A 17894-nucleotide genomic window follows, 5' to 3' on the forward strand; every position below is an offset into this window, starting at 1 on the left:
GACTGTTGAAAGGAAGCATGCAAAAATGCGTTGTGTTGTACAGGTGCCGGATATCCGTTCGTGGGATAAAGTTCCATGCCTGTTGCACTTGGTTCAGCCAGTACAGGGGCAGTTAATGCTGTTCGAGGATGACGCTGGAATTGTCGTCCGATGATGTCCCGTATGTACTCGACTAGACACAGATCTGGTGATCGAGCAGGCCAAGGCAACGTGTCAACAATCTGTAAAACATGTTGGGTTACAAAAGCGGTATTTGGGCGAGCGTTATCCTGTTGGAAAACACCCCCTGGAATGCTTTTCATGAACGGTGACACGACAGGTCGAATAACCAGACTGACGTACAAAATTTGCGGACAGTGTGCGTGGGATAACCACGAGGATGCTCCTGCTGGATTTCGAAATCGCAACCCATACCATAACTCCAAGTGTAGGTCCCGTGTGTGTACCATGCAGACAGGTTATTTGCAGGGTCTCAATTGGCCTTCTTCTAACCAATATACGGTCTTATTTGCCACCGAGGCAGAACCAGCTTTCATCAGAAAACACAACAGACCTCTAACTTGCCCTCCAATAATCTCTGGCTTGACACCAATGAAGCCACAAATGGCGGTGGTTTGGGGTAAGTAAAATGTACGTTACAAGGCGTCTGTCTCAGAGCTGTCCTTGAATTAAGCGATTTATAACAGGTTGTTGTGTCACTCTGTTGCCTACTGATGCTGAAACTGCTGTTACAGGTGAGTATAATGCGCCAGAGCCATACACCGAACGCGATGGTCTTCCCTTATGTACTGGCAAGTGGACATCCAGAGCCCGCTCTTGTGTGACGGTAGATTCTCGTGCCTACTACTGCCAATAAGCGCGTACAGTGACCAAGTCTTTCTGCAGTACCTCAGAAGTAACACCCAACTTCTCGTAGTCCTATTACACGACAACGTTAAAACTCAGCGAGGTGTTTATAATGGCGTCTCTGTTGCCTTAAAGGGCGTCCTTGACTAATAGCAGCTTATCACGTCCAGTCTTAAAAGTAACTATTGCTCACGACCGTTACAGCCCACGTTTAAAGCAAAACTGATTTACACTACTAAGCCACTGTGAAAGGTCTCTGTTGGATTCCTTTCATGTTAATTTCTTAAATCTGTTGTCATTTACGGCATAAATTCCTCTTCTAAATTTACTGTGGTATTTCTGACTGTCTGGGAGGAGACTGAGCAGTGGAACGTGTTACTTTTACACATAAACAAGAACGATCTGTCACACTACTACACTTTAAAACACAGTTTACATGTAATTCATGTCACACAGTCGCATACGGAACCTACATCTGCTTTCTTTTATATACTGTGTATGATAAGATACTGTCATCCCTCTTCCCTTCTGTGTGAGAGGATGAATGAGTAAATGTATTTCTAGTTGCATGCTTGATGGTAGCAGACAAGCCTGTCTGCTAGAGAACAGTAGGACCAACGTCGGAACAGGTAGCTACGCTTTCTAAAAGCAAAGATGTTTCTATTCTTAGTATGGTCCTGTCCGTCGCTTGTCATGTTGGTATAGGAAGCTGCCTCTCTGGTCACTTCCGTTTCTATCTGTTAAGCACCCTCTGTAGGGGCACACGCAGTCGGTCCGCAGCGAGCGTCTGAGGTGGTGAGATCTCCGCCTAAGCGCGTCTCTGCGAAGTCCGTAGGACAATGGATTTCTTAAGTTCAGCCTAACTGAAAATTTAATCACCTTTATTTCAGGTTTAGATCTAAAATATCTAATGGTATCTTAAATTGCAACGCAGTGTAATTCGAATGTGAAGTTCAGAATATCTTCCAGTATTTGCTTTGTCACTACTTTGTGAGTAAAGTGGCACCACGTGTGGATGATCCGTAACTCTAACTAAGATCATCAATCTTAAATGCGAATGTGCGTGAGATTATAACGTCTCGTCTTGACAATATTTTTAAATATAGAAAATTTTCTTTATGTTCAACCCACATGGGGTGTACTTTGTGCGACCAGTACCACGTGCTTATACAATTGTTTGACCCGTCAGGTTAATAGTAAGACGATAGTAACCAGTTCGAGGTTTTTCTTTTGTAAATTGCGTTTCGATGTAATTTATTTTAATGATCAAAATTATTGTGGATTTACACTCTTTGTGTAAATCAAGTTGACCACGTGAAGCATCTGGTGTAAGCATCAAAGTAGCAGTAGCCCTCAGCTATTCTTTTCGGGAAGATTTAACAGAGAGTTAGTATGAATTTAGTATACCAGTGTGTGGTAATTTCATGACGGACAGGATTGCGCTACGAACGTAACTTCTTTGGGTGAAAATTGAATCGGTTGGTTGTAGTTAATTTCCTCTTGCATATGTTTCAACGTTCTTCGTGTGTTGTTTTATGAATGCAGTGTTGTATGTAGTCTCCCAATCTTTTCTCCATATTTGATGTGTTCCATAAGTTTACCAACTCACATTTTCACAATCCTAAATAAGGCACCAGTTTAGTTATGAATCAAGTTTAATATTCTGAAATTTTAACGGAACAATGAACAAAGTTAAAATAAATGTCCAAATATAAACTGATTTATTTCTTTTTATTTAAATTCTCTTTTTATGTATATATATCACCGGCTGTCTTAAGACGACTATTAAAAGTTTATAATTAATGTTAGTCTGGTTGGCAATTTGGTAAGCTAGACTGGATACCTGGTGAAACAGTTGCTCAGTAATGCAAGGATAACTTCCCCAGATAGCTCACGGCTTTTAACCCGCTTTTATTATCTTGAATATCAGCACCGCTTTCAGAACAAATTAATGCATCAACAATAAAACTGGTGCGAAATTTGAATAGACTTCGTATTTCAGATGCAGAAACATGCCTATCAACTTTCGTTTATGTTACACAACTCCTTCTTAGTGCTGTGATTTTTTTTTTCCATCAGTGTATATCAAGCAAGTTAAATTTGTTGATTATGGACATACGCCTCTACGTATAAAAAACCGAAATTTATTTATTTACCAAAGACAATCATTGTTACTTATTGTTACCATATGCAAGAATCGACCTAGTTCTCTTCAGAATCATGTATATTCCAATACTGCATCTTTTTACAATAGATCAATTACAGGAGTACCGTTTACCAGGTCGGATTAATATAAGAGTCACGGAAGATCCAACGCAGAGCAGCTCGTTTCGTCACAAGCTCGTTTGCTAAGCGCGAGTGGTTTAAGGTGAGTACGCACTGCGAGCCGAGAGGATCAAGAGCCATTCGTGAGCACATCAACTCTCAAGTGTGTACGTTGCTCGTGAGAGCGCGTGATCTGCTCGGACTTAGCCACCTGCTTTGGGTTTTCCAATGAACACAAACGAATGCTCCGATTGTCAGCGATGACGGATTATTGCGAGCTCTTAAGTGTCTACGGGTCCGCGAGCGCCGCCAGAGAGCTCAGACGAAGCTCTCCAAGACAATTTTCTTTTTCTTCGAGCGGTTCGTGAGCCGCTCGCAAACGTGTCGTTTGCAAATGTAAACGAACCTTTACGGAGGTTAGACATTCTAGTGACAGACGCTAGAAGAGAAGCACTGTGCATCCCAGAGAGGTTTCTGCTAACATTTCAAAAGCGCATATGCGAAGAAGAGTTGGCCAACATACTACTTACTCCCACATACTTCTTGAAAAAAGATCTCGACGAGAAAACCAGAGGCATTTGTGCTGATGAGGATGTTTACCGACAACTTTTCTTTGCATGCACCTTCCCCAGATGGAGTAGGGAAGTCGGAAATGACTCTACCAGAAGAGGGCAGATTACATTTCAGGTGCATGCGCAGGTGTTTCGTAACACATCATACAGCACATATTGTTCAACATGGCATTCCGCAGCAGACAGCCCACATGTGTTCCCACGTTGACCCGGTGATGTCGTTAATTACGACTGCCGTGGGCATGGGTCAACAAGACTGGAGCACGGATCATCAAGATTGGAGCATGGAACAATGCAAATGTGTCGCATGAAGCATGAATCACATTTCTTGTTACGTCAGGACGATGACTACCTCCGCCATCATCAAGACGAACGCTGCCACGGACGCAAGCTGATGGGAGCAGTATTATGTTCTGGGAACGTTCATCTGGGTTTGCATCGCACCTGTGGTAGTGATCGAAGGCTGTATTACACTGAAGTGACAGACGTTATGGGATACCTCCTAATATCGTGTCCGCCCTCCGTTTGCCCAGCGTAGTGCAACAACTCGACGTGGCATGGACTCAACAAGTCGTTGGAAGTTACCTGCAGAAATACTGAACCATACAGCCTCTATTCCACAATTGCGAAAGTGTTGCTGGTGCAGGATTTTGTGTACGAACTGACCTTTCCATTGTTGTTGTTGTTGTGGTCTTCAGTCCTGAGACTGGTTTGATGCAGCTCTCCATGCTACTCTATCCTGTGCAAGCCTCATCATCTCCCAGTACCTACTGCAGCCTACATCCTTCTGAATCTGCTTAGTGTATCCATCTCTTAGTCTCCCTCTACGATTTTTACCCTCCACGCTGCCCTCCAGTACCAAATTGGTGATCCCTTGATGCCTCAGAATATGTCCTACCAACCGATCCCTTCTTCTAGTCAAGTTGTGCCACAAACTCCTCTGCTCCCCAATTCTATTCAAGGCGGGTGCCAGCTTGAGATAGCCGGCCGTGCGGTTCTAGGCGCTACAGTCTGGAGCCGAGCGACCGCTACGATCGCAGGTTCGAATCCTGCCTCGGGCATGGATGTGTGTGATGTCCTTAGGTTAGTTAGGTTTAATTAGTTCTAAGTTCTAGGCGATTGATGACCTCAGAAGTTAAGTTACATAGTGCCCCCGCGTCGTGTCGGTTACGCGTACGCTCGTCTTGAGTGATATTGTGGACAGATAATCATCAAGATTGTTAATTGGGATAAACATTTACGACTTAGAATGTAAACAGTGCAACCTGTGATTCCTTATCGCCCCAGAATATAGATGTTCATACCAGACGTAGGGCAGTGTTGTGCTTGACGTTGAGTGGCCCCCCCAAAACCCGCTCGCATATTTCGATAGATAATTTCAGGCAAGCCAGCAGCAGTGTGGAGCAGAACAGTACGACCGCCGCGGGATCTCAGGTACGTCGTGTGGACAGGGCGCACGGTCAAGCAACGGTCGAAACGACAACCAGTTAGAAAAGGGTCCCCCACACCCATTGTACCCCCGGGCGAGTTACAATTTGCAAACTATTTTTATGTAACACTGATCTGGCTCGTTAGACATGGAACATGATATCATTACTGTAACTAATGGAATAAAAAAATGCCCTTCTCTACTTTCATCTCTTGAATGCACTGAAAATTACTCTGATTACCTATACGGAAGTTACAGTATGTTATGTTCACTAAAAGTAAAGCTGCAATGGATTTTTTAAATATATGAACACTATTAACTGCCACGACTAACATGAGAGCTTGAAACTAAAAAAAGATGAAGTTAGATTTTTATGTTATTAGCCAGAACAGGTTTTGCACAGTAGTCTTTGATCACACACAAGTAAAATTTTATCACTCATGAATTATTTACGTAACTGATAACATAATAGCAGCTGCCCATGTCCACCTGAAAATGACATAATAAAATCCACAATTTCCCTCTGAGGTCTCCAGTAAGCTGAAAGAGATAATTTTAATGTATCGTTACCTGCCCTCTATATTGTGGGAAAACTGCTTTCATTCAATTTAATTTGAATTTGCCGCGGCAGCGGTTCCCGCGATCGCTGCACGGCTCTGCGTCATGAAAAATTCCTAGAATGCTGAAAACGGCTAAGAATGTGGAATAAAATCTTGGGCAAGCTAGCAATAAATTATTACAGGTAATAATTTTAACAATTTCTGTATTCAAAAAATCAACATAAATTGAAAGTACACGCCTTTTACAAATATCAACCTCCAATGGCGTCTTTCTCGATCAAAGGACAAATGAAGGCTACCTAAGCATCAAACGAGAGTCATAACAGCTACAAGAAGACAGAGACAGTATTGTTTTAACCTCCACTATTTATAGGCAATTTAATATGCATCTTTGTAATTATTTCTAATTATTATTGTCTGCTTCGATACATACAGTCGCCGACCACAGACGTTATTTGTGAAATATAAATACATAAATACTGCACAAACATAAAAACGTAAAATTGTTATTTCCTTTTATACATAATCTACAACCATTCATACAGTAATGAAATAATAATAATAATACAGATAAATGTTTATTATTTTTATTATTTTTATATATTATAACGATTTTGTAAATGTCTTGCCAGGAGACGTCACACTCCTGAAACCTACTACGCGCAATCGGTGCTGCATTGCGTTCCAGCAGTGTATGTAGGTGTAATATTTAATCAAAGTTATTACGGTTCAGGTCTTATTCTACATTACCACCTTCAAAGTACTTCTCCTGCGAGCGAACACACTGATCCTCAAGTCCCTGCCACTTGTGAAAAGTATTCCGGAGTAGAATGAAGGCTTTCACGACCGGGTGACATGGCTGTTGATATACTTTCCGGGATGTGAGGTCGTGGTCCAAGAACTTTTCTGCTCCTTACGTTTTATATTGGTACTACCAAAAGAAGCGTAAACACGCGACTGAAAGAGCATAAAAGTCTTTGTCGACTTGGAAAAATAGAAAAATCAGCTGTAGCGGAACATGCTCTTCAACCAGGCAACCACCAAGTGAAGTTTTCGGATACCGAAGTTTTATCTACAACGTTAAATTACTATCCACGGCTATATAGAGAAGCAATTGAAATTTATAAACATCACGATAATTTTAACAGGAAAGAGGAGGCTATGAAACTTGGCGATATATGGACAGTGGCTCTACAAAATTGCTAACAATTTTTATCTTTGACAAGGTGGTAATCGATAGTCAACCTTATCTTTGCTATGGATTATCACTGCTCATCACGTGTCACCTGAACCACGCCCCCCTTTCTCACAATATATAAGTCGCTCTCAGACACCCGACCAGTCAGTCGGAAAAACTCAGCGGAGCAGCGCCTCTGAGGAAGTCCAGCGCAGTCCTGCACGAAACGTAAGGAGGAGAAAAGTTCTTGGACCACGACCTCACATCCCGGAAAGTATATCAACAGCCAGTATTCTGGAGGTCTGTCTTTGTTAGGATATTTACTAACAACAGAAGTATTTCAGTGTGTTCCTAAACAGTGGCGCGCAAAATTCAAACTTCGCGGACGGTTGGATACGGCAACACCTCTTAGTTGTACGTACATATCCGTTGCGCACAGGTAGTTATAGTGACCATCTAGCTCCCTACATAAAGGCAGCCCGGCACAAGCGGCTGGTCGGCAGCCGCTGCTCTTCTGATCTCTCTTGAAAGAGGTGACCGGCCCGCATGCGGGCGGACGCTGACTGCCAAACAAAAAGCGCTAATTTTTTCACGCCACTCTACTGTCGTTGCGTATCAGCGCGAAACATTTATTACATTACCACCAGTAAAAACTCGTTTCACAGGTAACACAGACAGTTCTGTACAACATCTGACCGCGCACCACATCCTGTCGTGCTAACGATACATGGGTATGAAATCCTTTTAAGTATTTTAAAAGCGGTGCGTGCGCTGTGAATAGAAAAGAAAAACGCAGTGCATGTAGTGAAATATTTGATGTTCTTCATAACAGTTTCATAAATATGACTCAATAGCTGCTGCAAAAAATTGGAGCAAGAGTGAAATAAATACGTCTTCAATCCAGAATGCCACAGCGATTTACCAGTCAGTATTCTATTTCGAGGTGGTGTGCCGTTGTCTCCCTCGACAGGTGGAAGCATTTGTAGGACTTAAAACAATGAATTATGTTGCCTTATACGAGTTATTATCAGTAATAATACGCCTTAGTACCTACGTAAAACACGTTGGAACTGATACTGCTGTCGTACACTTAAAGACCATTACATTATCCGTGAATGATTACTGTCAATGATAAATAATTGAAATTTATTCTATCAGTTCTTCTGCCCACAAAAGTTCACTACTAGACTAACACGCTGCTAGCCTAACGCCTGCTGTTGTCCATGATAGACAACGTAACAAAAACACAAGCACACATCAATTCTGTTTCATCACGCGGTGGACTGCCACTTTAAAGTGTCCACACTATACAAATAATCACTGCCCTCATACAGTTGCCGTGCAGTAGCCCGATAGTCTAAAACTAAATATTTAATCATATCACTTCATAAGAATGGTTTATCTGATAAAAATTTATTAACGTCCCTTCACTGTCACTGACTGCATTAAAATGTCATCGGCAAACCTCAAAGTTTTTATTTCTTCTCCATGGATTTTAATTCCTACTCAATTTTATCTTTTGTTTCCTTTCCAGCTTGCTCAGTATACATATTGAATAACATCGGGGATAGGCTACAACGCTGTCTCACTCCCTTCCCAACCGCTGCTTCCCTTTCATGCCCCTCGATTCTTATAACTGCCATTTGGTTCCTGTACAAATTGTAAATAGCCTTTCGCTCCCTGTACTTCACCCCTGCCACTTTCAGAATTTGAAAGAGAGTATTCCTGTCAAGTTATGACGATTTTATTTCGTATAATTCAAAAACTGTCATCCTGTACGACAGAACGTGAGGACCGGGCAATCGTCAGAGAAGCACTCAGAGCCCTGGATTCATCATTGTCATCGATCCGACGCGCAACTGATGCAGCTCACGGGCAGCTCCAGAGAATGGGCTGAGCTCACAGCACCACTTGCACCGACTACCGTACACCTCTGTACACCAACAAGCCCTTTTACAGTGGAGTCGGGCACAATGACCCTGGAATCTCAGTGAGCACAGTGATGAGTCCCTCTCCGAAATGAGCCTCGATGACTAGCGAAGACGTGTCTGGAGACACTCTAGACAGCTGCGGGATTCCAACTTGACTGTCGCGCGCCATAGGGCCAGACGAGCAGGACTGACGGTCTGGGGTGCTTTTTCTTTTCTTGACAGAACCCCTTTGGTTGTCGTCCGCAGAACCCTTACAGCACAGTGGTACATCGACAATATTCTATGTCCCGTTTTGTTGCCCTTCGTAGCAAACCATCCACAGCTCATATTTAAGCAAGATAATGACCGCCAGCACACTAGGTGAGCTCCTATTGCTTGTCTTGGTGCTTGCCAAATCCTGCCTTGGCCTGCAAAGTCCCTGGATCCCTCCCCAATCGAGAACGTATGCAGCATTACGGGCAGGACGCTCCATCCACCTCTGGATTTTGACGATCTGACGTAGGACTCGTGGTCTCGGCCTAGTGTCTTTGATTAGTGACCAAAACGTTCTCGGTGCTCCACCACTGCTTAAATTTTGAATAAAAATCATCAGCAATGGCGGCCGATGACTTCCCGCATAAGAAGTCACCCTCGCTCTGCCTACGGTCTTGTCAAAGAGAGTTGACTCTCGGACAGATGTTCAGGGCACTCTCTTGCCCTTGCTGTGGGAAACTGCCCTAAAAGGCGGAAGAATCACCAATGATCAACAGCATAAGGATGCAGAAGCCAATGGAAACCACTGCGTTAAACACACGTAATGCGTATCCACGGCACATGTGGCCGGTCATTGAAAAAGTGTCATGATGATCTCTCCAGTGATAAAAGATTCCAGACTAGTCCCCCATTCAGCTCTCCGGGAGGGGACTTCCAAGGGGGACGTGACCATGAGAAAAAAATCTGAATAACCAAGGAATGGACAAGGTTCTACGAGTCTGGGCTGGAATGTAAGAAGCTTGAATATTGTAGAAAATCTGAAGAGGGATATGCTAAGGCTTAGTAGTGCGGGTCAGTGGAATGGAAAGAAGACAAGGATTTCTGGTCAGATGAGTATCGGGTAATATCAACAGCAGCAGAAAATGGTATAATGGGAGTAGGAATTGTTATGAACAGGAAGGTAGGGCAGAGAGTGTGTTGCTGGGAACAGTTCAGTAACCGGGTTGTTCTAATCAGAATCGACAGCAGACCAACATCGACAACGATACTTAAGGTATACACGCCAACGTCGTAAGCCGAAAATGAAGAGAAAGAGAAACTATGTGAGGATTTTGAAAGAGTAATACCGTAACTGGGGGAGATAAAAATCTAATGGTCATGGCGCACTGGAATGCAGTTGTAGGGGAAGGAGAAGAGAAAAGATTTGGGACAAGGAATGAGAGAGGAAAAGACTGATTGAGTTCTTTAATAAATTTCAAGTAGTGATAATGAATACTTCGTTTAAGAATCACAAGAGGAAGAGGTATACTTTGAAAAAGCCGGGTGATACGGGAAGATTTCAGTTAGATTACATCATGATCAGGCAGAGATTCAGAAATCAGATACTCTGTTGTAAGGCACACCCAGGAGCAGATATAGACTAAGATCACAACGTAGTAGTGATGAATAGTAGGCTTAAGTTTAAGAGACTTGCCAGGAAGAATCAGTAAGCAAAGAAGTTGGATACGGAAGTACTTAGGAATGAAGAGATACACTTGAAGTTCTCTGGGGCTACAGATACTGCAACAAGGAATACCCAAGCAGGCAGTTCGGTTGAAGAGGAATGAACATTTCTGAAAAGAGGAATCACCAAAGTTGGTAAGAAAATCGTAGGCACAAAGAAGATAACTGCGAGGAAACCGTGGGTAACAGAAGAAGTAATGTAAGGATGCTAAGGCGAAATGGCTGCATGAAAATCGTGAAGAAATCGAAAAAGAAATGGTTATCGGAAGAACTGGCTCGGCATACAGGAAAGTCAAAACAACCTTCGGTGAAATTAAATGCAGCAGTGAGAAGATTAACAGTGGAATGGTAATTCCATTGTTAAATGCAGAGGAGGGAGCGGATAGGTGTAAAGAGAAGATTGAAGGCCTCTCTGATGGGGAAGACTTGTCAGACGTGATAGGAGGAACAGGCGTCGATAGTGAAGAGAGAGGGGTCCAGTATTAGAATCAGAATTTAAAAGAGCTTTGGAAGGCTTAAAAGCAAAGAGACAGAAGGGATAGATAACATTCCATAGGAAGTGGTGGAAGTGGAAACAAAACGATTATTCACGTTGGTGAGTAGAATGCATGAGACTGGCGATATACCATCAGTCTTTCAAAGAAACATCATCCACACAGTTCCGAAGATTGAAAGAGCCGACAAGCGAGACGTCTATCGCACAATCAGCTTAACAGCTCATGTATCCAAGTTGCTGACGAGGATAATATAGAGAAGAATGGGAAAGACAACTGAGCATATCTTAGGTGACCATCAGTTTGACTTTGGGAAAGGTAAATGCACCAAAGAGGCACGTCTGACGTTGTGGTTCGTAATGGAAGCAATACTGGAGAAAAATCAAGACACGTTCATAGAATTTATTAACCTCGATAAAGCGCTTGATAAGATGTACGAGATGGTCGAAATACTGAGAAAAACACCGTTAAGCTCTAGAGAAAGACTGATGATACACAATATGAACAAGAACCCAGATGGAACAATAAGAGTGGAAGGCCAAGAACGAGGTGCTCGGATTAAAAAGGGTGTAAGACAGGAGCGTGGTCTTTCGCCCCTACTATTCAATCTGTGCGTAGAAGAAGTAATGACGGAAGTCAAAGAAAGGTTCAAGAGTGGAATTAAAATTCATGGTGAAAGGATATAAGTGTCGAGATTTGCTGATGACATTGCTATTATCAGTGAAAGTGAAGTAGAATTACAGAATCTGTTGAATGGAATGCACATTTTAATGAGTACAAAGTATGGTTTGAGAGTAAATCGAAGAAAGACGAAAGTAATGAGAAGTAGCAGAAATGAGAACAGCAAGAAACTTAACATCTGGCTTGTTGGTAAAGAAGTACATGAAGTTAAGGAATTCTGCTACCGGGGTAGCAAATAACCCATGATGGACGAGAGTAAGGAGGACATCAAAAACAGGCTAGCACAGACAAAGAGGGCATTCCTGGCCGACAGTCTACTAGCATCAAGCATAGGTCTTAATTTGAGGAATAAATTTTTGACAATGTACATTTGGAGGACAGCATTGTGTGGTAGTGGTACATAGACTGTAGGAAAACCGAAACAGAAGAGAATCGAAGCATTTGAGATGTGGTGCTACAGACGAATATTGAAAATTGGGTGGACTAATAAGGTAAGGAATGAGGAGGTTCTGTGCAGAATCGGAGAAGAAAGGAATATGTGGAAAACACTGACAAGGAGAAGGGACGGGCTGATAGGACATATGTTGAGACATCAGGGAATGACTTCCATGGTACTAGAGGGAGCTGTAGACGGCAAAACTACAGGGTGGCGCACGACATGTGTTACCATTTTGTGTTTGAATATAAACTTTTTTGTCAGTACAATCTGAAAGGAACATATACTACAATGAAGAGCCGTCCATGGAGATTTGTTGTAACTCAGTACATGCTCAATATGTCCACCATTTCGTTCCCTAACTTCCTTCAACCGAACACTGAAGTTAGTGATTACCCTACGGCACATATCTTCCGTAATTTCACTGCAAGCCTGAAGAATAAGTCTTCTGAGCTCCATTAAATCACGTGGACGTTTCGGGAAAATTTTTTCCTTTAGTTACCCCCAAAGAAAAAAGTCACATGGGTTGAGGTCTGGACTATTGTGGGCCAATTTTGTCCGTCATTGAAGCGACCTGGAAACCTGAGTGAAATGATCCGCATGTCGAAATGCTCGTGTAAAAACTCCAACACAGTGTTTGCAGTATGTGGCCTTGCTACATCTTGCATGAACCACTCCGCATTGAAGGGCAAGGCAGTAGCAAGAAGCTGTGGAATGAAGCTATTGCGAAGCATGTTCAAATAACGCTCGCTGTTCACAGTTTCTTCAAAGAAAAAGGGTCCAGTAAGTCCGTGACTGGAAATTTCTGCCCACGCTTTGATCCTCGGAGCATAATGTTGTCGTTCATGAAGCACTTGTGGGTTTTCAGAGGCCCAAAAGCGCACAATTTGTTTTTTAGCCACACCGTCTAAATGAAAATGCGCCTCTTCTGAAAACCAAACGTTGTTGAGAGTTTCTTCCCTATCCTCCGCCCACTGAGCAAACAGTAGTCTCTGCTGCTTGTGTTCTTCAGTGAGCTTCTGTGCACAGGTCATCTTTTATGGGTACATATGGAGGTTACTTTTAAGAATGCGTTGAACGGAGCGTCTGGATATTCACAGTTGCACTGCTGCCTTTTGTACTCGATTTCCCGGGACTTCTCTGTACAGCAACTCGTACCGCTTCAATATTCTCCGGCGAACAAACAGGCTTAGGCTGAGGTCGCTTCGCTTCCAATGCTGTTCCTTCCTGTACAAATTTATCGTACAACCTGTGGATGGTCTTCTTGCAAGGGACTCGTCGTGTGTTAAACTGTTGCCGAAAACGCCTCTGAGTCACAACAAGGCTTTTCGTTTCATGAAAAAGTAACACAATTGACGATCGTTGCTGTGTCGTCAGTCTTCCATTGTCAGCCATTGCTGCTTACTAGTCTCCTAGCGGCAGTATCGTGAATCACACGTCATTTCGTAACTCATTTTATCTTCCAAGCTCTGCTGGGACTGCTGTAGAGATCCCAGCGGGATATCTAATGTGCGTCGTAAATTGTGAAAGAAACAATTGGTAACACATTTTGTGCGCCATCCTGTAGTAGAGGAAGACAGAGATTGGAACCAGAAAATAACTGAGGACTTAGGTTATAAGTGCTGCTCTGAGACGAAGCGGTTGGCAAAGGAGAAGAATTTTTGGCGGGCAACATCAAACCAGTCAGAAGACTAACGACTAAAAACAAAAAATATGTTGTGAAAAGTAATGGTCCTATAACGCTCCCTTGCGGTAGATCCTAAGTTACCTTTGAGAATGACAGATTGTGTTCTGTTTGCTAGAAACTCTTCAGTCCAGTCATACAGTTGGCTTGATATTCCATATGTTCGTATTTTCTCCACTGGGCAGCAGTGCGGAACGTTATCGTACTCCTTCCGATAAGTCAAGGAACACGACTTCAACTTTGGAGCCGCTGTTTATTGCTTCCCGCTTCTCGTAGACGAACAGAGCGAGCTGGGTTCTACACGAGTGTTGTTTTCGGAACGCAACGACCGTGTGAAATCCAGATGGCTCCGTCGCTTCTCCCGGGCACAGGCTGCTCGCCGACAGAGAGGCGCGGCGTCAAATTGACGGCCAGTGAGGCTTAACCAGCCGCCGCGGCGAACTCTCTTGATTGCAGTGACGAGTCATTTGCATTCTAATGATTAATTTAGCGGTGGCTGCCATAGGCGCGCCGTAAACGCCACCGATACCGGCCGTGCCCGGCGAGCCAGTCCGGAAAATCGCAGCAATATGCGGTTAAAAAAACAGCTGACAACGGCAATCAGTACTGCCTGTTTTACATAAATACAAATAGCCGCAGCACCAAAGAGGCGATGAATATAAAAGTGGCTAACGCACAGTTTTGCTGAACAGTGCGTCACTGCATCTTCTGGACCTGTAACGCCATCTTTTGACGACAGTTGTCATCAACTGGCAGTACATATGAAAAGCAATACGTAACAACGTTGTGAGCCAATAATAAAAACAAGTGTGTCTATCTTTACGCATACTATAGTGACCAACCATACTATTGAGTGATACTTTACATTTTTTTAACATTTTTCTGTGATAGGCCTATCAGATTCCAAACAGATTCACCTTCAGTTCTTTTCTCATTGTCCGCATTTTACATGGACAGAACACTGTGTTCTGAAATTAGTTCGAAAAACATTTTCCTCAGTTCCTCGATCATTATTTTTGATACCAGAAGATCGAGTTGAAGATTCCTCCGCTTGCCTCTGCCTTTTTCTGGCATCTTCCTTGCTTCCATCATAGTATATAATCTTACTTCCTAGATAACTTAAGCTTTTCAATTGTTTCTACCGTTACTTTTCCGTTTGCCCCGTTTACACTGTTCTCACACTTCGATCAGATTATCATTGCTTTGTTTTTCCTGGCCATAAATTCTGTGCTAGCTACGGTCGCTACCGTAATTAGTACTTTTCTACGTTTTCTGTACTTTCAGTCGCTTCCGAACCTTATCATCGCTAAAATATTCTTCAAATTGAGCTCCACACATTTTATAAGTGAAATTATCATTTATAACTATCACAAAGCTGCTAAAGTCTTTTGTTGTTCTGTACTTAGTGTAATTTCTGCCACATTTTAATTTTCTTTAATTTTAAATTTTGCCGTACAATGACATACTTTCTAAATTAGCTTGAGAATTATGAAGATTTTAGCATCTTTGGTCATTATAGACACAAATGTTACTTAACAACGGTACCTATTTTGCTTCTTTTTTGATGCAGTTCTCTTTATGTGCATTACATTTCATTCTTCTTCTACACGAAGGTCAAGCTTAGTTGCGGTTAGGTGCTACCTCGCCTTCTTAGTACAGAGTTGATTTGCACGTTTTCATTCGGATTTGCCTTCTGTAGATACTGTGGAGTGTCTCCATTCTCCTCGGAGTATGGAAATATCTGGCCGTCGTGCCAGGCGAGAGTTAGCCATTCCTCGCGTGTCTGTCTGGCTTCTTTAGCGGCGACCTTCGTGTTTTAAACCATATGTGATTCAGTTGCTGCAAGTACTTCATGACTGTCACAAACAAAAAGTTGTAGGGTTTTGTGAATTCTTTCTGAACGTGGAGATCGAAAATGAAAATTTCCTTTCACATTAAGTGGTCAGTGATGAGGCTCGTTCAGTTTAACTGGAAAAGTGAAACGCCGAAATGTAAGAATATGGGGAACACAGCAGCCGCATGGCACAGCCGAGCACGAGTGAGACTCTTCATATCTTCATTCGTTTTCCGTCTTGGAAGATTTTGAGTAATGCAGATAGCGGCACGGGAAATTCGTTCCCGCTGTGGCTAGTGGAAACTTCTGCTTTTCTTGTGTTGCAGCTTATTGAGACTTGGCTGGGAAGAACCGAGCGGTCTAAAATAACCCACTCCGACTGGGTAAGTGCTGAGAAGTGAAATTGCCGAAGTCACTTAAAAGCACGAGAAACATCCCGCAAAGCTGGATCGCTACCGATGGATTTGGCCGTTCTTTTCTTTCACACCTGGGGTAACACTAGCGTAATGAATAACACAGTACATCAGAGTAACTGCAAATATATACACTTGTGAGAATAATGCCGTGTTCGGCACTGTAGTTACGTTGGTTGTATTCTGTATCGATGCTGAGGTGAACTCTGAAGTGAGACTTCGTCATTGCCAGCGTAGCGCCAAAGGAATAAGTAACAAGTGCGCGTCTCGGTGTACGCGCAGTCAGTGCAGACAACTTATGTACTTGGCTCTAGACGTAAGGCGCCGTGCATTGTCTTGCTGGACGTCGTCATTGTGTATATTGTTCACGAGGGTACTGAGCGCTGAAGTTTGTGAACGAATAAGACGCGAAGAAGTTGTCCTCCTTAACAGTGTTGGAGACTCAGTGTTTTCGGGTACTGTCTAACGATCACTGTATCTCAGCTTATAGCTTCTTGCTTCAAGTACTGCAATTGTTCTTGAAGCAATTGTTAGACTGGTGTCCCACGTGAGACTTGTATATGCACTTGGATTGTAGACACATTCTTTTACTTGGCTGTTTTCTAATCACAAAAATCCTTAGCGTGTGTTGCTAATCTAACAAGGGGAGGCTCCGACGGTGGGATCGCAGATCTACTTCAGACTTTGTAGGCTACACGTTTAGTGGGCCATTAAAACAACAATGGTAGTAAGGTGCACTACTCCGGCAATTCCGAAAATTTTGAAATTTCTGGTAAGGACTATGGGACCAAACTGCTGAGCTCATCGGTCCCTAGGCTTACACACTACTGAATCTAACTTAAACTAACTTACGCTAAGGACAACACACACACACCCATGCCCGAGGGAGCACTCGAACCTCCGACGGGAGGAGCGAACCGTGGCAAGGCAATTCCGAGAAAATCCAAAGAGAAGTTTTCGGCTTCTATTATGTATCTGCATCTGTAGTTGTGCGTAGGCGCTGGACGATGGAGTTCATGCCGGTCCAGTGGTGGCCAGCACGGTAGTTCAGGGTGTTCGGTCAGAGAGCCGATTGCCCTCTGTAATAAAAAAAAAACTGAGTAAAGGAATCAACGATCAACTTGAACGGATGTCATGTGACGTCCGCCCAGACCAAACGAAACGAACAACACAGAACAAAAGTTACCAAAATAAAAAAAAAGTGGTTAGCTTTCGAGATTCATAAGACGGCCGTGTAAGAAGCGACGGTACGACTCCATCTCAAGCTTAATTCTGAATCTATGTTTTTTCATCAATCGTCATATCATTTAATTTATATGACATTTGATAGGTAGTATACACAAATCAAAAAAAGTTTTGCATGACCCCGGTTCCCAGAAGTCCTGAAGATAAACGTTGACTGTGTACATTGTATCACAGACACAGTCCCTTTGACTGTTCAGAGATGTCACTAAATCCGCCCACAGATGTAAACGACCACGCATGAGCAGCGCGTATTAGACGGAGGAGGTATGACAGCCGATCAGTTCTATTCATTCCACCAGGAACGGCTCATGTTGTCTGTAGTTCAACCATGCCTAAAGACGGTCAATACCGCGATTCGATCGCGTCCGCATTGTTACTTTGTGCCAGGGAGGGCTCTCAGCAAGGAAAGAGTCCAGGCGTCTCGGAGTGAATCAAAGCGATGTGGTCCGGACATGAAGGAGATACAGAGAGACAGGAACTGTCGATGGCATGCCTCGCTCAGGCCTACCAAAGGCTGCTACTGCAGTGGATGACCGCTACCTACGGATTATGGCTCGGACGACCCCTGACAGCAACGCCACCATACTGAATAACGCTTTTCGTGCCGTCAGAGGACGTCGTGTTACGACTCA

This window comes from Schistocerca piceifrons, chromosome 2, assembly GCF_021461385.2.
Source record: "Schistocerca piceifrons isolate TAMUIC-IGC-003096 chromosome 2, iqSchPice1.1, whole genome shotgun sequence".
Taxonomy (NCBI): domain Eukaryota; kingdom Metazoa; phylum Arthropoda; class Insecta; order Orthoptera; family Acrididae; genus Schistocerca; species Schistocerca piceifrons.